This window comes from Petaurus breviceps, unplaced genomic scaffold (assembly GCF_028583685.1).
Source record: "Petaurus breviceps papuanus isolate PSGF00001 unplaced genomic scaffold, PetGlider_PUasm1.0 90625, whole genome shotgun sequence".
Taxonomy (NCBI): Eukaryota; Metazoa; Chordata; class Mammalia; order Diprotodontia; family Petauridae; genus Petaurus; species Petaurus breviceps.
The window spans coordinates 6,981,644-7,009,564 of record NW_027187289.1 but is presented as its reverse complement, the minus strand read 5'-3'; the positions used below and the strand labels follow the sequence as shown (position 1 = coordinate 7,009,564).

General features: G+C 37.9%; 1 long non-coding RNA gene and 1 pseudogene across 1 annotated transcript in view; one reads left to right on the top strand and one right to left on the bottom strand.

Annotated features, from left to right (window-relative positions):
* LOC138143005 (uncharacterized) overlaps positions 1 to 21,727 on the top strand; it is an 84,833-nt gene extending 63,106 nt beyond the window's left edge. The window contains exons 2-3 of the long non-coding RNA XR_011163582.1: positions 7,278 to 7,373; positions 21,033 to 21,727. This is a non-coding gene — a long non-coding RNA (uncharacterized lncRNA). The remainder of the gene's footprint in view (positions 1 to 7,277; positions 7,374 to 21,032) is intronic.
* A 4,856-nt stretch (positions 21,728 to 26,583) lies between these two features.
* LOC138143047 (PHD finger protein 23 pseudogene) overlaps positions 26,584 to 27,921 on the bottom strand; it is a 7,497-nt pseudogene continuing 6,159 nt past the window's right edge.

Below are 27,921 nucleotides of genomic sequence, written 5' to 3'. Positions count from 1 at the left end.
GATGATTCAGATACTGCTGCTCCTTCAGTAAGGAAAGTTTTTTTCATAAACCTGCAGCATATCAATGCCTGTGTATTTCCCCAACATCAAACATCTTTTTTTTCCTCCTGAAGGAATTCATACTAGCCCACAGCAACACATATATAAGGTCTAAGCAGGATTCTGGACAGGGTTAATGTCAGCCTTTGGGGAGAGAAATGAAGAATTAATTCTGCGATGGTACATCTTTTAGCAGAGATTAAGAAATTAAAGTGCAAGGCAATGCCTTTAGTTGAGATTATTTCCCACCTTTGTCTGATAGGGGAGGGCTGTGAGTTCTGCCAGGGGGCTAACTTGTAGGACTTCTACAAGGAGGATAGCCCATTCTGGTGTCTATGCTAGGCACCAGGAAACAGCCTGGCACAAGCATCCTGAAAGACCCCTCTAGTATAGAATCATTTCAGTTGGGAGAAGGAACCTGGAGAAAAACCCAGGACATTGGGATTTATGCAGTGAGAGACTTTGGGGCGTGTGTGTGTGTGTGTGTGTGTGTGTGTGTGTGTGTGTGTTGGGGGGGAGGTTGGGGGAAGATACAATCTGGCTTCCCTGAGGCACTTCAAGGCTGCTGCTAGGGATGGGGCACCACAAGGGAGAGATACTGAAGCAGAGTCAGTCTATTCAGGTGGGGTGAAGTCATGGAATTCCACCATCTGATAGCTTCCTATTTTAACTCATTATTTTTATAAACTATGTATTAAACTGAGCATATTTGTTTTGTATTTACCCACTGAAAGAGCATAATTGTTGTCAGGATGCCCTAAATTTCTATACCTTGGGGTAAAACCCTAGTTACCTCACCCTACAGAGCAATAGCTCTGGTCAAAGGCAAAGTTTGTGAAGCAGATGAGGTCCAATCCCATTAGCCATTAGCACAGACACATTTATTGGATTAGGTAGATCAATTCTAAAGCCTTGAAACAAGTGGAGGGGTATTATCAGGTAAGCAGGTGGTAGTGGTGACTTTATCAAATGACCAAATCAAAAGGAAGAGTTCTATAGTTTGGAAGGGGACTGTCTCCTAGAGAAGAACCAAGTAGATGGAAGAAAAGTAATGAGATAGAGTCATGTATTATGATTACAGTTAACACTTTATCATCAGCCTTTGGGAATATGCACTCTTTGATAAATCAATAAGCATTTGTTAATTGTTTATGAGTGCTGGATTCTAGGGATACAAATAATGAAATAACCCGTAATATCAAGGAGTTTATACTGTGTGAGAAACAATGTAATACAAGGATATACAAAGTAAATGTTGTTTGTCCTTTTTTAAACTCAAAGAGGACCATGACATCAGGAAGGAGATGTCATGATTAGCAAGTGAACTGGATTTAAGTGAGAGAGGGTTGTGCAAATTCACAAGCCTCACTCTCCTCCAGAGACATCTGGAGTGGCAAGATTTATATCAGGGTGACTGGGGATGGCTATGGTTTGCAGACCTTAACCTTTAAGCTAAGGTCTTTCCCAGGTCTCACTTTGACTGAGGCAATGACTCATGTGTGAGGACAGGTTGGTTGGAAGACAGGTTGGACCCAGATTGTAAAGGACTTTAAAAGCCATATGGGGTGAAGAGGACTTAGTCACATCTCTTGACTCAGCTACCTCTTGATACAATGTAATTGTGCTGCTGGTCAGTTCCAATAGAATCCCAGCAAAAGGATGAAGTAAGACTGTATGTAGTTCTTTGTCCCTTGACATCTGACTCACACCACCACTGGATAATATCACTTCATTTGTAATAAGTATCCTCAACAGTGTGAAAAAGTCAATTAAGGCCAAACATACCATTTAGACCTAATTAGCATTCTAGTAATCATTGTGATTAGAGAAAGCAAACTGCCTTTTTCCTGGGTAGTTCTTCGAATTCACTTCCCTCCAGAAATACTTGATTTGATTTGTTACTTTGATTTCAATGTGAACTTCTACAAATAACCAGAAACTCTCAGTGCAGCAGGTATAAAAAAACTATTTTTTAATGTATGCTTTCTTCACATTTATTACAGTGATAGGTTGTCAGAGCTGGAAGGGACTTTAGTCTAATCATTTCATTTTACCGATGAGAAAATTAAGAGTAAGTGACTTGCCCAAGGACATGCAGCTAATAAGTGATAGAGCTTGAATTTAGCTCAGAACTTGTAATTTCAAATGCCAGGCTCTTCCTACAGTGCCATTCTACTCCTCCCAGAAATCTGTACAGATCTACTGCTTAGATAATTAAGTTTAAAAAACAGTCCTCAAGCTCTTGCAAACTTAATGTTATGAAGAACAAATATGGTAGAATAATGCTTCTTTTGTAAGGCCCTATCTTACCCCAAACCATTGGAATAAATAACTTCTGAATATGTCCCAGGCTCTCCATTTACCCAGTACATATGGTTACAATGTTATCAGTAATTATATATGGTGCTAACAGAGGATTTATTATTTTTTTATTTTATTTTTGCTTTTGGGAGGGCAATTGGGGTTAAGTGACTTGCCCAGGGTCACACAGCTAGTTTTTGTGGTTAAGTGTCTGAGGTCACATTTGAACTCAGGTCCTCCTGACTCCAGGGCTGGTGCTCTATTCACTGTACAACCTAGCCACCCCGACAGAGGACTTTTTAAAAAAATTAAGAAAATAATCCCCCAAAATGCCTTTAATTTTCCCCACTGAAGAAAAAGGCATTCTTTCCCAAAGGAAGTATTGCAATAAAACCTTATTGTGCAAGAAATGTCACAGGGTATTTCTCATCCATTTGTCTCTTTATTCTGTGGGTCCTCATGATTTGTGCTAGTTTTTTTGGTAGAACAGAGCTTAGACATAAATAGTGTGCTGGTTAAACTATGAACTAGAGCCTAGCCACATGTATTTGTGATACTCAGTCTACTGTTTTATGATTAAAACTGTTTTACTAGGCTGCTGTAATGAATGATTTCTGCATAATTTGCTGTAAAATAATATGAATGAATGATGAAACATGTATTAAATATTTATTATGTGCCAAGCACTGTTGATACAAATACAGAAATAAAGACAATAGTTTAATTATTAAGATACTTTCATATAGTGGATATGTGGATTGATAATTTTCATTCTAGTGTGTTTTTTCACTTGAGAAAATTTTGTTAAAGTTTTTGAAAAGTGTTTTCTCTGACTACTGTAGAAAATACTTCATTATCTTGTTCAGAAAACTTACTATACAGTTTAAATCTAACTTTATATGACTAGAGTTTGTTTGCACACAGAATTTTGCTCTGACCTTGTAACTCTCCAGGAATGCCAGAATGCCAGGAGAAGGATCCAGTCCTGGATCCAACCAAAATATTCTTGTTTTGAGTCCACTCACTTAGGTCTTGTTTTGGGTTCTCCCAAGCTTGTGTTTTGACTTTGCTCAAATTTTATTGAATGTTTATATTTACTGATATCCATCTCAATCTACCTTGCTTTCAAGCTGCCTTTTCTGGCAATTCATATGCAGGTACCCTTATCTAAATCCTGTATGATGTAAACCTCCCTGAGTCTAGAGGAGAGGTAGCCACACCTTCTTCCCAGCTTGCTCTCCTTTACCAACTAACCTGATAAATGTCTTTCCTACAAATGACACCATAAACATGTAATATTTGGGATCCAATAGATGATGGCACACTTAGAAATGATAATAAGGTAGAAAAATAGCCTATTTAAGAAGTGTTGTACTAGGAAATGGCCAACCAAAAAGTGAACATTAATTAAAGACTAATCATTGGAGAGTCATTGTGGTGGAGGGGAATGAGCACTGATCTTGGAGTCATGGGACCTTAGTTCAAGTCCCAGTTTTGCCACTGTCTGAATGACTTTTGGCAGGCTACTTAGGCTGTCTAAAACTCTTTTCTAATATATAAAATAAGGGAGTTGAATCAGCTGACCTCTGTTGTCCCTTCCAGTTCTAACTCTGAGATCCTAAGATAGTAAAATGCCACACTTATATACTAAGATGGCATTGAGGGGAGACAGAGCAAAGGAATGGAGAAAAGGCTAGAAAAGAACTAGAAATACCACAAAACATCAAGCACAATGCTCTGCACATAGGAATAGGGACTGGATCTGTGATTTCATTGGTAAGGGAAACTATCTGGTGAGGAAACTTTCTCTCACAATGCAGGTTGTCACCCTCACTGTATCTTAATACTCTTAGTTGCTTAGAAATATGAGAAGTTAAGTTGCTAGCTCAAGGCAAAGTAGGCACTATATGTCAGGGGCAGAACTTGAACCCAGGACTTGGTATTTGGGCAGGTTTAATATCCATTGTGGCAAGCTGCATTTCATTTTGTACTTGTGAAATAAACATTTATTGAATGAATGAATTCCTCTATTATCAAGAAGCTTATTTATTTGGTCAGATGGGAAAATGCAGAAAGTGTGTTTCTTTTGAGATTAATATTTTTTTGAAGGTGAGATCTCTCTTCTTTCCTTTCCACCCCTATACCTCATTCACTGTCACACTTAATAAACTAGTTGCTGACTTGTGGCTAACTACTGCTTTGTAGAAATTAGGAAATGGTGAGTCATTAAATGGATGTGTGTAATAAAATACCAGCACAAGGTGAATGCCCATGACACAGCTTCCTAGTACTAAATCTCCCACATATATATTTTTTTCTGTTTTGTCCTACCAGTCTCACAGAGCCTGATGCTTCATCAATGGTCAAATGAGTAACTGAAGCTAACTGAATTCCTCTATCAAGAACTACAGATATATTAAGAAGGATAAGAACTGAGGGAGGCTTACAGGTTTGGCAATTGTGAATGATTTCATAATTGCCAAATCTGTTTATAGACTCAGATCTTCAGGCCTCTCTCAATCCTTATCCATCTTAATTTCTATAACTCTTGACTTTGTTGATCACCATCTCCTGCTAGATTATCTCTACTTTTGAGACTTTTTCCTCTTGGTTCTGATCCAGCTTATTTCTTCAGTTTCTCTTGCTGGAATATCACCTTACCACGTTGCCTAAATGTCCTCAGCCTTCTATGTTTCTCTCTCTCTTGACATTCTTTTCAGTCCTCATAGTTTTAATGATTAACTCCATAGATGACTTGAAGAGAAGTACAACATCAATGGTGTGTTGTAGATGTCCCTGAATCTACAGGGTATCCCTGGATGTCCTACATTCATCTGAAACTTCACATGTCTAAAACAGAAGTGATTAATGTAGCATCAACATGATATTCACAGTGCCTAAGGTGGCCATGAATATGCCAGGATAATTTTGAATTGCAAAATATAACAGACTCTTCACATGCAAGACAGAACCAAAACATTTATTCAGACACCAGAAAACCAAATCCATCATAGCGACAAAGAAATCTATACACAATAACAATGCAGAAGGCACCATCATCCCCAAGCTTTCCCCTTTCTAAGGCCTTCACAAATGCCACTCACAGCTTGTTGCCTGCTTCCTCTCTCTCCCTTAACTCTAACTGCTCTAACTTCCTCTCAGCTCTGCTCCACCCTTCCTGCTCCATCCATTCAACAAGCTCCTCCTACCACATACTTATATGACTTAGGTTCCTATGTGACTCAGGCAGGTTACTTGGACCTATTAATGGATGGGAAAGATCTTTCCATTAGGCAAAAATACATCAACAATACTATTATCTTTCCTTCAAAACTTACCCCTCTACTAAGTTTCTCTCTCTCTCTCTCTCTCTTTTTTTTTTTTGGTCAATGACACTATTATCCTGTGAATAACCCAAGTATACACCCTCAAAACCATCCTTGAGTCCTTATCTCCACTTACACAGTCATTTGGCTTTTCTTCCCTACCTTCACAATGACTTTGTTTTAATCCCCTTCTCTCTATCACACAGTCACCAATTTAAACCTTTGCCACAATCAAACAATCTTTTTTGAGCAATCAAGTCTGCTGTGAATTATTATTCCATAAGGGCTATAATATTTCTTGAGTTATTGTGGAACTAGTTCTCTCCTGTAAGTACCATAAGAGCTGCCCTGGGGTATATAAGAACTGTCATTTACTGATAAATGGTGAGGAATCACAGGATGCATCTATAATTCTGACTTTAATATCATGCCATAGACTCAAATGGATTATATTTCTGGGTGTCTTAGTAAATATACCTCTTCCATTGTTACACTTATGACTATCTTGGACACAGAAATCCTGTAACTAATCAGTATAGGATCCTAAAGCAAATTTTTTTTTCAAACTATGCTTCCTGGAGATCTGGGTTTCCATTCAGTAGTCCAAGGACATCCACAAATCAAATAAAATGAAATGGTGGATAAACATTTACAGTGAACCCATCTACTTTGTTGTATGTGTGTCCAGTACTTACAAAGTATGCATTTAGCTAAGGTAAAGAATCACCACATCTTATGGGACTGAAAAGTTGACTTCTTAATGGTTTAAAAATCAATTGCTAAATGTAACTAATATTATTACAGCATAACACAAGAGCAGCAGATTTCTGTTTTGGCAGAGTATGGATAAATTAATTAGTATCTTTTAAATTTATTTAATTAAAAATCCCTTCTTTCACCAACTCTGATTACAGATAATTGGATAAAACTGAGATATTTAAAGGGACAACAAAATGAAGTGTGAATAATGAAGGCTCTGACTATGAAACAAATGTCCACTAACCTAATTTAAGCGTCAAATTCCAAATGCAGAAGAAACATAAATATGATGATAACTAGATTATAGATTCAGAGATAGAAGTAGCTTAAGAGGTCATCTAACCCAGAGCTTCTAAAACATTTTCCACTCAAAACCCCCTCAGCTCTACTTAAACTGTGGATTGTGGCCCACAGTTTAAGAAGCACTGAAGCCAACATTCCCCAATTTTATAGATGAGGCCAACAGGATTAAATGACTTGCTGAAAGTAGCAGTTCTAGAATTTGAACCAAAATCCTTTGATTCTAAGTCTAGTATTTTTCCCACTATGCCATACTGGCTGTGGATAATTAATATACATGTTACAGCCAATTGATTTTTCCTGAGTATATTACTAGTGATAGAATTGTAGTGATGAGAGCTTGACTTCAGAGGTATCAAGTACAATGTTCCTATTTTACACATGAGGAAACTAGGACCCAGACAGGTTAAGTGACTTATCTAGTAAGTTAAAGAGCAAAGATTTGACTTGTTTTGAGTAAGTTCTCTGACTCAAATTCAGTGTACTTTTCCACCAAACCATCTTTTTCTTTTGAGTGGCTCTGAATCTCATTGAAGCCATCTTGTGTTCCAGGGCTCAATGCAGTGAGCAGAGGAGTAGCTGAAGGACCTAATTCTCTACAATGATTCACTTCTGATCAGAATTCGAGCAATACATTTTTCACATTTGGTAAAAATACGTCTTCATGTTTTATGCCTGCTTGATATTAGTAATCATTGATTTGTTATTATTCTTATAATAAAAGTACTTATAATGAAAAAGTACTGTGTATTACTTTCCTTGAAGTTGAGCACTCATTTTGGCTTTATATCATAGCTATTTTGAATGTAATTATCAGTGATACTGGACCAGCTAAGTGGCACAGGGGATAGCATGATGCATTTGGAGCCAGAAAGACCTAAGTTCAAGTGCCTCAGACACTTATTAGCTTCATGGTCCTAGGAAAGACAGCCTCCATTTTTTCATTTATAAAATGAAGCACCTACCTTATAAAATTGTTATGAGGATAAAGTGAGAAAATATTTGGAAAGCATTTTGCTAACCTTAAAGCATCATATACATGATGATGATGATGATGGATTGTTTCACAGTGTCTGTTACCAAATTTAAAAAAAGTTCTATGTTTAGTGAATCAAAGGTTTTCCTCAATCCATTTGATGAAATCATACGACTTGGACCATTGTTAGAAATATTTGGTTCCCTTGGACTTGGACATACACCCTGACCTCTTGCTGAAGAGAATGTGTTTTGCCAGAATAGCATAGGTTCTAGGAGAGCCTAATTGCTCTCTGTGACTGAGAAGGGGGCAGTGAGAGAATTAAAAATCATTGTCCATTGAGAGCCAGGAAGATGGACTATAATTGGGCTAGAATACTATAGGAACAGTTTTTTCTTTTTTCTTTTTTTTTTTTAAAGCAATTGGCGTTAAGTAACTTGCTCCAGGTTACATGGCCAGTTATTTCTGGGTGTGGTGCTAAGTATTTGAGCCCAGATTCGATCCCCAGGTCATCCCGACACTGGGGCCAGTGCTCTTACTTGCTGTGCTACTTGGCCACCCCAGTTTTTTCTTTTCTTTGGGGTGCTTCTTTTTGGGATTCTTCTCTGGTACTTTTCTTCCTTTGACTTTTCAGTAAGTGGGAGGGAGAACTTATTTCCTCTTCTCCATCTCCCACCTCCTACTCAGGGCTGTGGTGGTTTTCAGCTTTAACATATTTGAGCAGGAACCTGTGTTTGCTCAGGTGAAATCTGTATCTCCTATAGCTTGAATCCTTCTGCTTTTCTATTTCATTTTCTGAACACATATCATTGACCACTAATCCTGAGAAATGGTCATTTCCTGCCTTGGTGGCTCCCTCATCAGTTTGAGAGTTCCTGAGTTTGGCTTCTGCTGCCCAATGGGAACTGATTTTCATAATGGCTTGTATCTTTGAGGAGAAGAGTATCACTATCAGGAGGATCCTGAAGCAGAAGGGTTAAGAATGTCATAGCTGTCCAGATTCAGTACTGTGGGTCTGAGGTAGCTGTGAATATGAAATACATGTCCAGCTCTCTCTGTCCCATAATGTTGTCTTTACCTTCCTTGGGTATATGAGTATAATGAGCTACTTAGTATGGTTTCTATTTTTGTTTTTGATGATGTATACTATGTGTCTTTAGCATTTTAAAGCGTTTTCTTTGGTAGAGAAAATAGCTATTTTATACCTTATACTCATGTTGTTCATTGAGTATCTTTTTAAAAGTATCTTTTCTATTTACATTTTAGGGAGTCCCTAGACATATTTCATGTCATTGTTTAGTTGTTTCAGTCATGTTCGACTCTTTGTTACCCCATTTGGGGTTTTCTTGGCAAAGATACTGGAGTGGAAAGTCATTTTACTTCTCTAGCTCATTTTACAGATGAGGGAACTGAGGCAAATGGGATTAAGTGACTTGCTCAGGGTCACACAGCTAGTGTTTCAGGTCAAATTTCAACTCAGGTCTTCCTGTCTCCAGCCTTCGCTACCCAGCTGCCCTAGACATGAGTCATACTTAAAGAAAAAAAAAAAAAGATTTCCCTAGTGGCAGGATGGGAATAGAGCCAAAGAGAATAGAAAACTGACTCTTCCCTTTCCTTTGGGGATCAGGCTAGCTAGAATGAACGTGGGGCCATGTGAACTCAGAGCCCCTCCTTTATTGGGGTCCCTAGGTATAATGTTGAGGGAATTTAAACATCTTCCCTGCCCCTTAATGGTCCTCACTTGGAGCCCAACAAGAGAAGCTTGCTTAGGGGAAGCTTGTTTTTCAGGAAGACCCACACCTTTTGTTACTTTGTAATTAGGCAGTGGGTAATGAGGGTCGTTATATCCTCTGACCCTGAAGAAGGGTTTATATATACTCTTGGTGCTCACTTATGGGAAGAGTTGTGTGATTTGGTCAGATGAAACTCTAGGTAGCCATTGAGCCCCTCCCTCCCTCCCCCTCACCGCTTTGAAAACCCAGATGTTGGTACTTCTCTCTCTGGTAACTAAGTATGTGTGTGTACATATATATGTGGTTTTTTTAATATATTGTGTTTGTTTATATATATATATATATATATATATATATATATATATATATAATGATCAGACAGCTAGAAACCCTGTCTGTTTGTCTGTTGAATTATATTATTTTCTCTGTGTGCATTTTCTTTTTGGTCTGTTTGTAATTTCTGTTTGTATATTCTGAAGTTCATGGTGCTGACTTTTTCCCCTGAACTAAGTGAATGTTATATATGTTTGATTAAAGTAAGATTGTTAACTCTTTTTGAGTTGCTTTCCTTTAGAAAAGCAGATCAAAGAACCTGTGCCAGAAGCCATCCTGGGTGAGCTAGGGTGCTTGCTGTTACACTAGGCCTCAGAATATACATAGACCTGGCAAAATTACAAAAGCTTTTTACAAACAAAACAGTAAATTATAAGCAAAACCCTTAGGGTTTTTAGGCAAAAAAGGGTATTAATCTGAAACAATTGCTTTCAAATACTGACATGTAAAAAGAGAGGAAAAGGAAAGTTGCTGTAAAGCATGCTATGTTGTTTAGATTGTAGATAATTTAAATCATAGCTCTAGAAACTTAAGAGGTCATCTAGTATAACTCTCATTTTACCAATACAGAAATTGATACCAAGCAAGGTTAAATAACTTTCTTCCTACTCATGTAGGAAGGGACAAAATTAGTTTTAGACTCAGGTCCTTCACCATGTTGCTTCCAACATATTTCATCTAATTTTTCTTGATCACAAAGCTTAATTTTGGCAAAAAGTCTTATCCTTATCACTAGATAAGTTTGTGATTATTCTCAATTTGGAACAAAGTTGACAGGAAAATAGAAGTCATCTCAAAAACTAGCCTCATGTTATTTTGTACCATTAGGAGTTCCCATTTAAGGAAGTTACCTTAAAAGATGTTCCTTAAAGGGTCTGTTTTGCAAAAAGTAAAGAATTCAGTCTGTAAATGGCTTGAGACCCACTATGCTAGAAGTATTTTCTACTGTCCAAGAAAAGGCTCATCAGAATGACCAGATGAGTCCTATAGAAAGACAAAGACATTGAGTTCTGTTTTGCTGGGGGAGGTGTGAGGTAGAGGAGAATAATGCTCCTGTGTTAATTCATAAAATATCTCTGTTTTCCAAACAACCTTTTTTCCCTTAAAGTTTAGAACAGGAGGTCACAGGCTGAATTACCATTGGGAAATTACAATGCTCCTTTAATAATTCCAACTTTCCCATAGAAACAATGACTAAATTTTTTTAATACCAAACTTCTACTGATGTTGCTGTATACCATTTTCATAAGACATAGGATACAACAGTTTTGAAAGAAATAATAATGAAAATTATACAAAAGGCAGAGGAGAAGAGCATGGTGTGTTTGAGCACACTGCAACATAGAACCTCTAAAGAACAACAGGAATAAATATGTTGTCAAGGAAATGGAAGAGAGGATAGGCTACTGACACTGCAAGGAAGAAGTATGACAGAGGGACAGCCAAAGTACTGTAGTGGAACACTCCAGATGTCAGGAGAAAGCAAGGAAGACCTTGTAGCAGCAAGCACCCTGGCGTCCCTAGGGTGGCTGCTCCCACAGGTTCTTGGATCTGCTTTGATAAAGGAAAGCAACTCAAAATGGGTTAACAAGCTTACTTTAATCAGCCAAACATGTATCATTTACCTAGTTCAGGGGAAAAAGGTCAGCACCCCGAACTTCAGAATATACAGACAGAATTATCAAGTCAGAGAAACAGATCAAGTAGACAGATTTCCAAACTGTCCAACCATTATATCCATACCAAATCAACATCTGGATTTCAACATCTGGGTTTTTCAAAGCCGGGGGGCTCTGGACAACGGCTTCCCAGAATCCATATCAAATCACAGAACACTTCTCAAAGTGAGCCCCAAAACAAAGCTACACATCAGGGCTTATATAGCCTTCTCCTGGCTCAGAGAATGTAACAACCTTATTGACCCACTGGCCAATCAAAAAGTATCTACTGAAAAACAAGCCTCCCACCCCAGGCTCCAGGTGCACTTTAGCCTAGGGGCAGGGAAGATCTTTAAAATTTACATTCCCATTACAGACCTTCACCAATGATAGGTGGACACTCTCTGTCAAATTTATGGGAGCACATGGACATATCATTCAAGTTAGGCACGGATAGGTTTTGCTCCTTCATTGTTGAAGAGAACTGGAAAATCAATGACATTATAGATCCATGTGAGTATTTGAATACCTTTTGAAGATTTGAGCCGATGGTTTAGTGAGAGCGGAGGAAAAGACCCCTTACTATTCCTATACCAAACATGCAGGATTGATGCCCACTGTCTGCTTGTTGCTAGATACTTGATTTTTCCCACCCTCTCTAAGAAAAGTCTATTTTTTTAATAGAATAACATTCTAGATTCTATTGTAAAATCCTTCAGATTTCTGAATATAGTTGCTGTAGAGCTGCTACGGAGTCCTGGGGGACTAGAAGGTAGATCAAGCCTGGCTGACAGGGGGAAGGCATAAAAACATATATGCATCCACAAGAAACTGAGCGCAGCAAATGATGTCAAATCTTTGTTGAAATTATCTTGATGACTCTGGTATTGAATCTTTCAGCCTGATCTTTCATCCAGTAACTTGACATTTTCCAAGGAAAGAAATTCTTTAGGATGTCATCTTATAGTGAGGTAAACAGAGCTAAAACTAGAAAACTTTGTGCCCAGGTCCACTCCTGCAAACTTTGCCTAAGAGTAGTAGTCTAAAATGTGCCTGCAGTGGTGTGGTGGGTTATGGCTGGAAATAGTGAAACTGCTGGAAGTCTATTGAGCTGCTAAACACTAAATTCAATGGCCTTTTTTGATTCCTTACTTTTCTTAACCTCTCTAAAAATGATGCTGCAGGCCACCCCCTGCTTATGTATATTTTCTTTTGCTCTGACTTCTTAGATAGGGGTCTGGCACGTGCCCAGACCACCTGAAATGGTGTCTATGTATGTGGAGGATATTAGGGAGATTCTTCTAGGCATCATGATGATATGTAAGAGAAGTGCTATGGAGAGACTGGAGGATATATGGACCTTCTGTAACTCATTCTGGTTGGTTAACCACACGAAGAAAGGGAATCACTCTGTCTCCTGAGGCATTAAAAAAGGTCTTTCAGCTTTGGCAACTGTCTCTTTGTCTGTCTTTGCTGCATTTGTATCTGGGGGAGCACAGGGCATCCAGTTTAAGACTGTATTATAAGAAAAAGGGCCTTGGGGTATTTTGAGCCTCAGTGGCCTTAAGAAATGGGTCCTCCTTGGCTTGTTTGTTCTTTTCTGTTCTAGGTACAATGAGTGGATTCTTTAATCCCGGTTTGGAAATGCAAATTATAGGAATGCCAGTGTGAGAATTCAGGCTGGGCGCTGCAGTTAGCATAGCATCCATGCCTGGGGCAGAAAGGTATGCTCTTTGGGAGTGATCTTCTGGAATGCAGTCCAATACATGGATTCATCCAGCAGTGATGTGGCCTTTGGATGCGAATTTGTGGGAATTCCTATGTAGGAATTAAGCCAATTTATGAGGTCAATTGCCCCTACCCCTTTCCCTCACTAAGGTGGAGTAGGGAAGATTATGCCCCTGAAGTTTTGGGGAAATATTTGTATTTTTGTTCTTGATATCCATGAAGTAAATATTGGTTTTTTTTTTCCTTTTTTTCTGAGGGGGAAAGGCAAGGCAATTGGGGTTAAGTGACTTGCCCAAGGTCACACGGCTAGTAAGAGTTAAGTGACTGAGGTAGAATTTGAACTTGGGTCCTCCTGACTCCAGGGCTGGTGCTCTATTCACTGTGCCACCTACCTGCCCCTGAAGTAAATATTCTTTTGTAAAAGTCAATCAATGTTAAGTGGTTTAGGGAAACTGGGGTGCTAATCACTGGCTCCCTGAACACAGTGATTGGGACCCAAGCTATTAGTAGAAGAGATACCTTAAAAATTCCCTCAGAGGCCCTGAGAATCCTGAGGGAATTTGTAGCAGATCTGCCTCTTAGAGAATAGGGCCAGAGCATGTATGTTATACTTCCTTGACACCACAGAAATAGGTTTTTCGTCTATTTCTCTAAATATTCCTTCTCTGCTTCTGTCTAAACTCTTAAGGCAGATATTTCCTAAGGTTCTATTCTTGGCTATCCTCTCTCTACACTCTCAGTCTCATTAATTTCCCTATTTTTATTCATCTCTTTGGAAGGAGACCACCAAATTTATAACTCCAGTTCAGTCTTCTATTCTCAGCATCATCTGTCTTTCCCTCTTGTCTTCTGGACATTTGAACTGATCATCTCATTTGCAAATGTCAAGCAAAATTTATATAAGAAGGCACTCAACAATTGGAGTATTATGTTAATGTTGTTATTGTTTATCTCATTCTAATATTATTTATGGAGTTCAGATAGAATAAGCCCAGGATTATTGTTATCCTGATACTACTCTTTTATATTTATTATCTGGTGGACTATTGCACAGGTGGATAAAATAACTCTCTCTCTGTGTCTGTCTGTCTTTGTTTAAATAAAAGTACTGGAAAGTATTGGAGTTTAAACTCCCCTTCTGTAGGCTCACTAGAAACATTTTTGGGACAGCTTCAGCAGTACACAGTATAATTGTGATGATACGTGTCTCATCTTGTTCCCACATGATTTTGATGTCTATTGATAAGTTTCTACATTTTGGAAGCTCTGTGCTCCACATAATGTAGAGTTTATGACTGTTATCCATCTTGTTTCATTTTTATGAGATTATTATTGTTATTGGATTAGGTATGCTCAGTGCTACTCAGCATGGATCCTGTAAGTACTGTCTTTTCCAACAATTTTAGTAATATGTAATATAGTCCTTGCTACAGTGTTATAAACCTATTAGGGCTTGAATAAATGTTAGTTGATGACAAGGATAATGATAAAGTGGCAACAGTTTGACTATGACTGAATAATATCCCTGATTTTCTTCTTCTGCTGACATCCAGCTATGTTACTTCTGAATTTAGCTATCATAGGACTATATGTTAGAAATATTCAATATTTGTCAAATGTTTACATCCTGTATGTTCTATAGATTCAGAAAAATATAAGCAGTATAGTTATTGTGTTCAAATATTTGGCCTACACAAAATAACATCTGCCTTGAAAATAGTTCTCTTCAGAGTCAGGGTAAGCATTGCCATTTGTTATCATTCAAAGACAGTGAAGCAGTGAATTCTTTTGTTTGAGATTGACCTTCATTCCTTTCATGCCAATTAGGAACACAGTGTAGTCTTGAAAAGCATTCTTTCCGTGATCGAAAAGTCCTCGAGACCTAAATGTCTTTTGAATTGTCAATGTTGGGTAAAGGGGCCTTAACGGATAAAAGGGCACATATTTGACAAGGATGAGGGGATGAAGCACAGAAGGAAGGAATGAATTGGGAAATAAAAGAATCAAAGCATCATCAGATCATAGATATAGAGTTGAAAGGGACTTTAGTGAGGAATCAGAGGTGTCAAACTCAGCCCAGGGATTTCAATCTGCTGGCAAAATACTAGAGTCTGGCTTCAATCAGATTAAAATACAACTGAAAAGTGTTTAACAAAACAAATAAAACACATATACAACATATATGTTATTAATTTGTGGTTTTCTAAGTCCATAAGAGGCCCTTGGGGACCCATTTCTCCTTGAATTTGATACAATTGAGTCCCCTCATTTTACAGATGTGGAAGCCGAGGCCTAGAGAGGTTATGACTTGCTCAAGGTCAGATTCTGAGAACTAGCGGTCAGGATTGTGAACTAAAGATAAAACCACAAATAGCCTAATAATGAAGTGATGTCTATCCAAACTCCTTTTCTCTAAATGAAACAGAATTACAGAATCATAGATTTAGAGCTGCCAGTTACCTAGGATCTCAGCAAAAACTATACCATTGCTAACAGAAACACTATGAGTAAACCGTGAAGGAGAAGAAAGAACTTCCATCCATCAGAAGCTATGTTAACCCTTTGCCACATGTGCTCTTGAAGCTTGAGCTCATTTTCCCCTGAATGCTATATGTACTGGTGGGAGAATATGTCACAGATTTCTAGGGGGGCATATTTTGTACCAGCTATCCTTACTATAATACCTTAGTAAATAGCACTTTCTAAAAGCTAAATAAATCTAACAGCTATCTGGTGTAATAGAGCACCCAGCCTGGAATCAGGAAGACTTGAGTTCAAATGTGACCTCAGATACTTTCTAGCTGTGTGACCCTAGTCAAGTCACTTAACCCTTTTGCCTCAGTTTCTTCATCTGTAAAATGGCAAACTATTCCAGCATCTTTGCCAAAGTAAACCCCAAATGGGGTCACAAAAAGTTGTATATGACTAAAATGACTGAACAGCAACAAACTGTCTAAACTGACAATCATGTGGAGAAATTAGCATGGGGACTCATGACCTCCCCCCCCCCCACATTAGAATTCCACATTCCAGGTGCTCATAGTTACCCTTAGCACAGTGTCTGGCACTTAATAATTGCTTATTATAGAACCCTGAGAGTCTAGCTCTAGCTCCCTAGTGCTCTAGGGAATCAGCCTGCCAGTGTGAAAGGAAGTGAAGAAGCAGGTACTTCACAAACATAGGGCGGTTTACATGGCGATCTTTTGGTCTTCTGCTCATTGTGGCATTCATTAAATAGAGTAACTACTTTTTTTTTTTGCTTTTTGGAGGGCAATTGGGGTTAAGTGATTTGCCCAAGGTCACACAGCTAGTTTTTTTGTTAAGTGTCTGAGGCTGTACTTGAACTCAGGTCTTCACAACTCCAGGGCCAGTAGTCTATTCACTGCACTACCTAGCCACCCCTCGAGAGTAACTGCTTCTTTCATACTTTTAATATTTGTGAATCTGCTACAACTGCTAATCTTGCTTCCCTGAATGGATGGTTGTATGCTGTTTCTATGTGATGTTCTTTGATGGATCCTTGAGGATTTTTTGCTGCTTACCTTTTCAATAATTCCTCTTCTTTAGTTCATCATAAAGCTACTACTTAAGTGTCTTGCTATTGCTCACTGTCCTCTGATTAGGCTGGTAGTTAGGAAACCTGAGTTCTAATTTAGGATATGTGATTAAATAGTGGTGACTTTGGGCAAGGAACTGTAATGTCTATACTTTGACTAGAAAATTAAAATGAAAAATAGGGTTCCTCTTTAATAAAATATGCATAATTTTATCAATCATATGGCACCTATCTCATAGGGCTGTTGTGGGGATGAGTTGAATGATGCATATTAAAACTACTTATAAGTATAAATACTTCAAGATATTCTTGATTTTATCAATTGAGTCATTCCTTCCACTACCTCAGATTACAAACAACCTTCCATGCCTTCATAAATGATTTCACAAATTTTTGTACATCTATTTCCTGGTGTCCAATCATCTTATGATGAGCCTTTCTGAGTTTAGTGGGGGTAATGTCTTAGACAGTCTATTTCCAGGCCTATATCTAAAGCCTTTTCAATTGGATAGGATTTTTCCAGAGCTTATGGTTCAGGTCCAGTGATCATAGTTATTGATAAACTAGGATCATAACTAGAGTCTGAGATATCAGATAAGTATTTTAGTACATAAAAGTATAAATTCCATTATAATTATTATTGGATTCTCTAACACCATAAAATATCTCTTTAATTTCCATGCTAGTTTGTAATTTAAAAAAAAATCTGGTGGTGAAGCTTTTAAAAAAATTCATTCTTTATAGGAAACCCACTAAATGTATACAATTCAGTGTGTATTCCTTTAGAAAATTCTACTCTAATGATTCTGGTGGCATAGGAATGCCTTTAGCTTCTAAATTAGAAACAGTCATCTTCCTAAATTCAAATCTAGCCTAAGACATGTACTAGCTTGTGACCCTGGGCAAGCCACTTAATCCTGTTTGCCTCAATTCCTCATCTATAAAATGAACTGGAGAAGGAAAGGCAAACTATCCCGGCATCTTTGTTAAGAAAACCCCAATATGGGGTCACTAAGAGTTGGACATAAATGAAACAATGAAATAACAATGACAAAATAATTGACACAATTCCAAATTGATCTATTTAAATAGTTGTTGATGCTGAAAAATGGGAAGTGGATAAAAGGACAGAAATCAACCCATACTATCACTATTTCCTGAGGAGGATTGACCAAAGTAATTAAACTACAACAAATGAGGATACCTACCATACCTAAAAATGTCTGAACCTCAAACTTATGGTATATCAAGATGAGGTCAGAGATATCACTTAAAGAATGTCAGATTATCATATAAATTCATCTGCAAAATCTTGTAGAGGCATACAGTAGGAAATTACAGACAATATTGACTCATAAAACTTCATGAGTCAATACAGGGAAGAATAAATTTTCAGAAAGCTTGGCAAAAGACCCAATTAAATAATACAATCCCAAAGGATTTTGAAGATGATTAGAAGGATGAGAATAAACATAAAGAAAAAAAAAGTCTTTTAAGATTTTTGTAAGACAGACACTTTTTTTTTTGCTATCAATGACAGTAAAGCTATCAAATCTGGATTTTGACATTATTGTATCTGATGTACTTCACAAAGAAATAAAAACGATGTTAAAAACAAATGGAAAGAGTAAATGGATTAGACAGAGGAGATGCCATTTGCAAGGCACTGAGCTCACCAAATCTAAGTTCCCTAGATGTCTGAAAGAGCAGAAGACACTAAATACTGGGGAATGGAGAGAGGAATCATAAATTTTATTATTACCAAAAAAGGGTTTCAGAGAAAACATCAGGCTCCCAACCATATGCCTGTTTGTCCATTTCTACAAAATATGAGATCTACCCACACATAATCAATGATAGAATAAGCAGTGAACAGTCAAACTTTCATAAACAGTCTATATCCCACCACCTCTTTAAAGTCATACAACTGACTGGCAGATATAGAGAATATGAGATACCACTGTTCATAATGGCTATTACCTCAGAAAAACAATATAAACAACAACTTTTAATTGCCTTAAGGGCTCTTCTCTAACAAGATGTCTCCCATTAATTTATTGAGACTATGTAAGAGTCCATGAACTGTGTAACAATAGAGATAATTAATTTTTTGTCAGCTCTCTGATTATTAATAACAAAGAAGGTATAAAATAGGAAGACATATGTTCTTCATAGGTGTGTGGGTGTGTGTGTCACTATCATGGAGGAAGTCCAGCACAGAATCGAAAGTGAAGTGGGTTTCCCTATAGAACGTTAAATCCTATAGGTACTACTGCTTGCAAATTATATTGTGTAGATTATAGCAAGCCCTGGAAGACTGAAGAACCTCCTGAATGAGAAGTCTATTAACTCAAAAAAAATTTTATGTAATTGCTGCAGCAGCTAGGTGGTGCAATGGATAGTGTGCTGGACCTGCAGTCAGGAACTCCTGAGTTCAAATGTGACCTCAGGTAACTAGTAGCTGTGTAACCTTGTGCAAGTCACAACCTCTGTTTGCCTCAATTTCTTCATCTGTAAAATGGGGATAATAAAAGCGCCTATTTCCTGGGATTATTGTGAGGATCAAATGTGATAATAACTGTAATGGATGTAGCATAGTGCCTGGCACATAGTGCCATATAAATGTTTATTATTGATAATAATTAATATGAGGATAATAATTTAGTGATAACAACAACAATTATTATTATCCCCACAGGACAGACCAAGTAGATTATTACATGCAATTTAAAAAAATGGTCTAGTTATGTAGCAAGAATTATAGACAGTCTTGTGGTCTCTATTTCTATACCTGCCGTGTCCAGAGATCTTAGATGACTTGGTTTCAAAGTTAGATAGCAGCAAGGATCACCAATCTATACATTAGTATAAATTCAATAGGCCACATATTGACTTAGTTTTAAAATTATGTTTTATTATATTTTCATTAATGTTATTACATACTTTTCCAATTACATTTTAATCTGATTTGAGCTTTACTCGGGGTGTTATAGGTCACATGCAGCCAGCAGATTGCATTTTTTTATACCTGTGGTCTAGATGAAGGTCCACAATAGAGTGGGTTGACCTCTTCTGAAATATTTACTAGAGGACATGGATAAGAATTTTAGGGGATAAAAAGAGATGGGAGTGGTTTCAATCTATACTGTTGCACAGAGGACCCATACCGATGAAACACAGATAAAGTGAATCATCATAGTATACATTACCTCGAATGCCATAATCATAATTATATAGAATTCTGCCACCTTCTGATGCAGCCTATACAACTTTTGGACCTCCATTTGTGAGAAAATGTTTACTTATATCAAAGCTAAATTTGTCCCAATGCAATTTCCATGCATTGTTCCTAGTTGCTTCAAAAACCAAGGGAAGAATTCTTATCCCTCTTCCAAATGGCAGCCCTTCAACTACTTGAAGATATGTATTATGACCTATTTCCCCCTACTTTACCCAGCCTCAGCCCCAGGCTTCTTTTCTTCAGGTTAAATATACACAGTTTCTTTATCTGATCCTCAAATTGTATGAAATCATGAACCCAAAGTCCTTCACCATTTTTATTTCCCTTCTCTGCATTCTCTCCAGCTTGTCACCCGACCTTGACTGTATCTTCTGTACATGGCGCTAAAATTTAAGTTGATGGTTGAGTTTCCTGCGTATCCATATTCATTTATTTAGATAACTCCCCACTTTTCCCTTCATTAGGATTGTTTCTCTTTCTATCTTCAGAATTTCACTCTTAAAGTTTATCAAACCTCTGGGACCAACTTCTTCCAGAGAATTTTTAGTTCTTGGAATCTTATATATCCTTACTTTGAATCCTTGAATTCAATTCTATCCAAAGCCTAAGGTACATGCCAGACTATAGCCAGCTATGTTCTTCTTTCTGTAAGAAACACTAAAAGGAAGTGGTTGCTTCCCTCCAAGGTTCCTAACATTTCAACTGCAGCAACTGTATCCTCCTCACTGGTTAGAGAATAGTTGATAAGCAGTACTTATATGGTATAAAAGACATTACCTAGGAAATGAAAGATTAGAAAATAATTAGGCGGGCCATCTAGCTAGAACAAAGGGTTATAGATTGACAACTCGAGTGTTGTGATCTGGAGGAGGATGGAGACCTGGAGAAGGACCTCTAACATTTTGTATGTATCCTCTTGAGAATTTATGGTTGAATGCTAATGAGAAACATGGAAGATGACAAGCCTTCGACAGACTGTGATCTGCATAGTTGGAGAGGATACCCATATTAATGAGATCATGGATCCTTTAGGAGCATTGACATACAAATTTATCAGATGCATTGTTTTTTTTTTTTTTGAGGGGCAGAGAAGAAAGGTGTGGCATGGAAGAAGCAAGAGAGCTAGAAGCATCTCCCAAATGGACTCATGGGGTGGAAAATTTGAGAATCTCTAGCCTAATTATCCCATGACTACTTGGGAAGAAAATTTTGATGTGAATAATGGAATTTACTTTGTCACAGCTAATAAGCAATAAATAAAATAGCCTATTTTAAATATGTAGCTAAAATTATCCTCACCCTCTAAAAATTCTCTACTTTATTGTGAATTAAGCTCCACTCAATAAAAATGTTTGATTTTTATATATAGGAAGTTTGTGGAATTTGGACAAAAGCCAACTCAATTTACTGAACATGTAAGTTGTTGATTCTCAAGTACTATATCTCAGTGCACTTTGTTCATGAGTCAACATTAAAGGAACACTGCTTGAGGGTTTGTGTGGGGTTTTTGTTTCACTTTAATAAATATTTTCATTGAGATGAAAGAAGTCTATGACTCATTTCCCTGAATTATACATATTGAAGAAATACATACATACAATTGGTCTTGTTGAAACTGGCATTTCTTAGTAATGCTGAAAGAAAGACAGAGAGACAGAGACAGAGAGAGACAGAGACAGAGACAGAGAGCCAGAGAGAGAGACAGAGAGAGACAGAGAGAGAGAGAGAGAGAGAGAGACAGAGAGAGAGAGAGACAGAGAGAGAGAGAGACACAGAGAGAGAGAGAACGAGAGTGTGTGTAAAATAAGAATCCTGAACTTACAGTCAGGAGAGATATGGGACTGACTGCTTTCTCTGGTGTTTACTAGCTTTGTGACCATGGGGATGTCACTTAAACTCTCTGAGCCTTTCTTTATCTATAAGAGGGGATGATAATATATATTGTACCTATTATACAGAGTTATCCTAAGGACCAAATTATAGAATTTATTTGAAGAGTTTTGTAAACCTTAATGGGTAATAAAAATGTCAGTTATTATTATCATTATTATTTGAACCTAAAGTACTTTACGTTTGTTCCTGTTATAGTTCATCTACCCAGCTTCAAGCCATCATTCTAATCAAGAATGTTTAGCCGTGGGTCGGCCAGATAGCACAGCAAGTAAGAGCACTGGCTCCAGTGTCAGGATGACCTGAATCAAATCCGGGCTCAGATACTCAGCACCACACCCAGAAATAACTGGCTGTGTAACCTTGAGCAAGTTACTTAACCCGGATTGCTTAAAAAAAAAAAAGAAGAATGTTTAGCCTTAACATCTCAATCCTATGAGAATCCCTATTGCCTTTAGAATCAAATGTAAGGCATTGCAAGACTTTTGGTACATCATTGTATACATTCCTTTATTTGACTCTTATAGCCCTTCACCACTTGATCTTTTCAACTTTATTACATACTATTTCCCACAAATGATGGTCCAGCCAAACTGTCATTCTTGTTGTTCCTCACACATGACCCTCCATCCTTCTCCCATTTCCATACAGAGGCACTATTGTTGTCCTTTATGCCAAGAATGCACTCCCTCTTAGAACCTCTTATTTCTTTTAAAAACTCTATTTAAGCACAACTTTTCACATGGAGTCTTTTTTGATTCCTAGTGCCTTCTGCACCAAAATTTTACTTCGTGTTTATGAACATTTTGTACACACTTGTTTATTTACAGGAGAATGTAGGGACTTTTTTTGTCTTTGTATCCCTAGAGCCTAGCACAGTGCCTGGCATCTAGTAGAAGCTTTATAAACATTGCTGATTGGTCCTTTTCACTTTGTATTACCCCAAAATTTGATAAACATCTAGAAGTATTAAAAATTGCAGGGCCAGCTATGGCACTTTGCACCACATCATTTGTCATTGATTTACTAAAAAAAAAAAACATTTGTTTGAACTGTATTCTATCAGCTATGAATTCACCTAAGCATAACCTTATTCGACCAATTTTTTCCAATTTTGCCCACAAGGGCATCTTTTTACAGAATCTTGAAGTAACACAGGAAACTTATTGGATATAATCCACAGGATACATATCACAGTGCAGGAGCTACCATGTAATAAAAAAAATAAGCTCATTCTTTTTTCGTGCCTTTGGTTGTATATGTACTCCCCCTGGAGTGTCCTCTGGCTTATTGCCTTCTACATTTTGGAATCTTACTCATCCTGCAAGGCTGAATTTAAGTCTTACTTTTTGTAAATGTTCTAGCCAATATGAATTTCTGTCCTCTTTGAACTATCATCATCAATTCAAAGATTTAACATATGATCATGTTCAGTTTTTTCTTGTTTCCACATTATTTTATCTATCAATCGATGGGGCCTGCCAGGTGCTCAGCCTTGTGTTATGGTGTTGTGGGCATAGATAAGATTGACCCTTGACCCCAAGGAGGATTAACAAGTGAAGCTATCAGAGGAGAAAATAAGATAGTATACAATGAGGTTGTATATTGCATTGTACATACAGGAGAGTTAGAATGGTGGGCACAGAAAGTTTCAAGGAGGAGGTGGGGCATGAGCTGAGTCTTGAAGGATGTTAGATAGGTGAAAGGAAATAGAAATAACATTGGTTTTTCTTGCCAAGGCCAATATGTGTCCTCGATCCCATCCTCTATCACCTTCTCTAGAAGATTGTAACCTGAATTACCCCCTTCTTCCTAATCTTCAAACTTTGCCTGTCTACTGGTTTCTTCCATATTCCCTTTAAACATACCCCAGATTCACTCATCCTTAACACAAACAAGTGAAAAACACCCTATCTCTGTTTCTCAGTCAAATTCCTAGAGGGAAAAACTGTCTCTATTCTTGGTTTCCATTTTCCTTAATTCACTCCTTCACCTTTCACCTTTCACATTCTGGCTTCCAACCTCATCAATCAACTGAAACTTAATTCTCTAAAAATCACTTTTAAAAAATATTGATTTTAAACATTATTTTCTTTTTAAATTTTAAGTTCCATATTCTCTCCTCCCCCCCATCCACTCCTCCCTCACCCACTGAGAAGGAAACAATATAATACATATGTAATCATGCAAAATATTTCCATATTAGCCATATTGCAAAAAATAAAGTGAAAAAATCATACTTCAATGTGCACATGGAGTTCATCAGTTCTCTTTGTGAATGCAGATAGCATTTTTCCATAATGAATCCTATGGAATTGTCTTGAATCATTTTATTGGTTGGAATAATCAAGTCTTTCACAGTTGATCATTATTACAACATTGCTGTTATTGTGCATAATGATTTCCCGGTTCTTCTCACTTTACTTTGCATCAGTTTATGTATGTCTTGCCATGTTTTTCTTAAACCACCCCATTGTCATTTCTTATAGTACAATACTATTCCATCATAATCATATGCCACAACTTGTTCAATCATTCCCCAACTGGTGAACATTCCCCTAATACCAATTCTTTACCATTATAAAAAGAACTGCTATAAATATTTTTGTATACAAGGGTCCTTTTCTTTTGTCTTTTATGTCTTTGAGTAGTGGTATTACTAGATTAAAGAGTATGCAGTTTTATAACTCTTTGGGCATAGAGTTACAGATTGTTCTCCAAAATGATTGGACCATTTCCCTACTCAATTAACAATTCATTAATACACCTATTTCCCCTCATCCCCTTCAGCATTTATAATTTCTGATAGGCATGAGATGGTAACTCAGGGTTATTTTACTTTGTCTTTCTCCAATCAGTGGTGTTTTAGAGCATTTTTAATATGACTATAGTAAGTTTTGATTTTTTCTTTTGAAAACTACCTGTAGATATCCTTTGACAATTTATCAATTGGGGAATGGTTCTTATTTTTATAAATTTAGCTCAGCTCTCTATGATTTTGAGAAACAGACCTTTACCAGAGAAACTTGTTGTAAAAGTTTTTTATATCACTTCATTGTCTATTATGCCTTTTAACAAAATTCGGTTTCCCTGATTTTCTCTCTCTTTTTAAAATTTCTAATCAGAATTTATTTATTTATTTTTCATTTTCAACATTCATTTCCACAAGATTTTGAGTTCCAAATTTTCTTTCTGTCTCTCCCCTAACCCCATCTCAAGATGGCATGCTTTCTGATCACCTAATCCCCCAGTCTGCCATCCCTTCTATCACCCTCCCTCTCTAATATCCTTCCTCCTTACTTTCGGATTTTTTTTTTGCTTTTTTTTGGGGGGGCGGAGGCAGAGCAATTGGGGTTAAGTGACTTACTTGCCCTAGGTCAAAAGACCAGTAAGTGCTAAGTGTCTAAGGCCGGATTTGAACTCAGGTTCTCCTGACTCCAGGGTTGGTGCTCTATTCATTGTACCACCTAGGTGCCCCCTGCCCCTTACTTTCTTGAAGGGCAAGATAGATAGATTTCTATACCCCTTTCACTGTATATCTTATTACCCAGTTTCATATAAAAACAATTTTTTTGACATTTGTTTTAAAAAACTTTGAGTTTCATATTATTTCTCTTCAATCCTCCCCATCCACCCCCATTGAGAAGACAAGCAATTCAACATAGGTTATACATATGTAGTTATGCAAAATATCTCTAAAATAGTCATATTGTGAAAGACTAACTATATTTCCCTCCATTCTATCCCACCTCCACTTATTCTATTTTCTCCTTTGACCCTGTCCCTTTTCAAAAGTGTTTGCTTCTGACTACCCCCTCCCCCAATCTGTCCTATCTTTTATCATCCCCCTCCACTTATCCCCTTGCCCCCTAATTTACTGTAGGGTAAGATACCTAATTGAGTATGTATGTTACTCCCTCCTAAAGCCAAATACAATGAGAGTAAGGTTGACTCATTCCCTTTCATCTTCCCTCCCCCCCCTTCACCTCCATGATAATGGGTCTTTTTTGTCTCTTTTATGGGAGATTATTTAACCTGTTCTATCTCTCCCTTTCTCCTTCTCCCAATATATTCCTCTCTCATCCCTTAATTTTATTCTTTTAGATATCATCCTTTCATATTCAACTCACCCTGTGCTCTCTGTCCATATTTGTGTGTGTGTGTGTTTGTGTGTGTGTATGTGTGTATTCCCTTCAACTACCCTAATACTGAGAAAAGTCTTATGAGTTACAAATACCATCTTTCCATGTAGGGATATAAACAGTTCAACTTTAGTAAATCCATTATGATTTCTCTTTCCTGTTTACCTTTTCATGCTTCTCTTGATTCTTGCATTTGAAAGTCAAATTTTGTGTTCAGCTCTGATCTTTTTATCAAGAATGCTTGAAAGGTCTCTATTTCATTGAATTCCCATTTTTGCCCCTGAAGTATTATAGTCAGTTTTGCTGAGTAGGTGATTCTTGGTTTTAATCCTAGTTCCTCTGACCTCTGGAATATCAAATTCCAAGACCTTCAATCCCTTAATGGAGAAGCTGCTAGATCTTGTGTTATCCTGATTGTGTTTCTATAATACTTGAATTTTTTTATTCCTGAGTACTTATAATATTATCTCCTTGACCTGGGCATTCTGGAATTTGACAGTAATATTTCTAGAAGTTTTCTTTTGGGGATTTTTTTTCAAGAGGCAATAAGTAGATTCTTTCAATTTCTATTTTACCTTCTGGTTCTAGAAAATCAGGGCAGTTTTTCTTTTTTTTTTTATAAACACAAAAGAGCCCACTTTGTTTTATTTACAAACACACTGTATGTACAAGCAGCTGGCCAATATTAAAACAATGAAGTGGGTAGATGATGGAAATATCACCTGTCCCACACAAAAGACCAGAGACCCATGTGTTAAGTTCCTTTAGGCCACCTGAGCCAAATGTTTTCAAAAGGAAAGAAATGGGAGAGGGGGTTCAAGAAAATAAAAGGTAAGAGTCCAAACAAATGATGGAAGAAAGAGGTGGGCAATGCTATATTACACTAGAGGTGTAGACAACTGCCTCACCCCACCCTGATTCCAACCCTAAGTAAGTCTGGGCTGGTGGATATGGGAGTAAGCAGAGTCAACTGGCAGAAAAGTGAAGGGATGAAGTAGGGAATCTTAGGAATAGGGACACCTTCCTGTTCAATGGGTCAAAATTCAAGTCCTAAAGGCTTTAGGGAAAGACCCATTCCTCCCAAATCAGCCTTCCTTGAGAATCCCCGCCCCATAACGGGACAGTGTTCAAGTCCCCGCGGATCAGTGGCAACACAGGGACTCCACCTGAGTGATGATGTCTATGAAGAGTTCCGACTTGAAGTGGGAAAGGTTTGGGTGGGTCCTAGGGCTCTCCAGGCTTGGAGAGACCACCAGACCGACGGGCCTCTGGCCGCAACTCCTGGCACTTCTGGCAGTAAAATATGTCAGGGACGTTGGTCTTATTAATCTTAGCACATGAAAGATGGATCCACGTTCCACACAAACTGCACTCAATCATGGGCCTCGCTGCAAAGGGCTTCTGGCAATAACAGGTGATCAAGTCCCATGAGTCATCGCCTGATTCTACCATGATGTCCTCCTCCATTACCCGCATTTCACCCTCACTGGAGCTCCCATCCCCATCCTGGCTCGTCTCTGTGCTCCCCACTTCCTTGGCTTCACTCTCAGTAGGGATACCTCCTGGGGGGGTTGAGGTGAGGAGCCGGGGAGCCTCAGGGGGTGGAGGGAGTACAGAAGGTGGGGCCTCACCCCCACAACTGCCTGCTACTGTTGTTGTCACTGCTACCATTTCATCTTCTTCCTCCTCCTCCTCTTCCTCTTCTTCAGAGTCTGTGTCTCTGGGAAGAGCCCGAGGGGGCTCAGAGGGGGGCGGTCGATCCCCCCTTTCCGGCTTTTTCAACTCTCGCTTCTTACTCTTCTTTATTCTTGACCTCTTCTCACCATCTGCCGGAGCTGATCGAGGTCTCCGAAGCACTCCAAAGCTTCCTCCCCCACCTGGCCCCAACTTTTGGTTCTTTCGGTCCTTTTTTCGGGAGGGTTGAGGGAGATCCTCCTGG